At 31.4% G+C, this 834-nt stretch overlaps 1 protein-coding gene across 1 annotated transcript in view; it reads left to right on the forward strand.

Annotated features, from left to right (window-relative positions):
• The window catches only part of LOC107612918 (probable phospholipid-transporting ATPase 4), a 6,522-nt gene continuing 5,969 nt past the window's right edge, over window positions 282-834 (forward strand). Inside the window, exon 1 of the mRNA XM_016314703.2 lies at window positions 282-533. The gene's annotated coding sequence lies outside the window, so the exon portion shown is untranslated. The remainder of the gene's footprint in view (window positions 534-834) is intronic.

Below are 834 nucleotides of genomic sequence, written 5' to 3' on the forward strand. Positions count from 1 at the left end.
GTATATACGTTTTTTTTTTTAAGAGAAAATGTTATACATTTTTTTGTTAGGTTATAAATCAAATAAAAGTAGTTTTTCCATTTTTTAGTTTTGCTTAATTCTGTTCTATATTTTGCTTAAAAAAGTATTTCTTTCAACAACAATAACAACAAATCCAATGTCAAACTACCTTAGTTTTCAAAATTTAATACTCTGTTATTAAGTTATTTGATAATTCATCAAAATTAAATATCATATCATTATATAATTCCATATCAACATGAAAGATTACATTTTCTTTTTCTTGTATTATTTAGATGATTAATTATTCAATTCAAAAACGCTGATCACTTTCTCTCTCCTCACTTGTGTAGTTTCTCTCTTTCTCTTTCTCTCTCTTTCTTCATCCTTTGTCTCGTTGTTTCTTCTCAATCTGCAAGGCGCATCAACATTTTCGTTATTCAGCTTCGTCTTCTTCCGCTTCTTCTTCTTTTCGTCCTTTTAAAGCACACTCTTTTTGCCGTCTTCGACATGGACGGCGCCATTCACATTCGGTGAGCGCAATTTTCCTTTTCCTTTTTTTGTTGTTGTTTTTCAATTTTTGTTCTATTTGCGCGTAATGCAGCATCTTTGAAAATTTCGCCTCTTTTCATGCGTGGATCTTCCACTCTCCGTGTTCGAATGCGTGATTATATCGTTGCTTTAGCTCAATTTTCTTTATTTTGAAAACAAGAAGAAAAAGACTGTGAAAGCAACGTTCATCGTTTGATTGTTTCTTGAGCTGTTTTGGATAATTGTTTGTGATTGACGCATTTGGACATTGCATCAGCTCCTCAATTTTGATTTCAACCAATT

Source organism: Arachis ipaensis, chromosome B08 (assembly GCF_000816755.2).
Source record: "Arachis ipaensis cultivar K30076 chromosome B08, Araip1.1, whole genome shotgun sequence".
Lineage (NCBI taxonomy): Eukaryota > Viridiplantae > Streptophyta > Magnoliopsida > Fabales > Fabaceae > Arachis > Arachis ipaensis.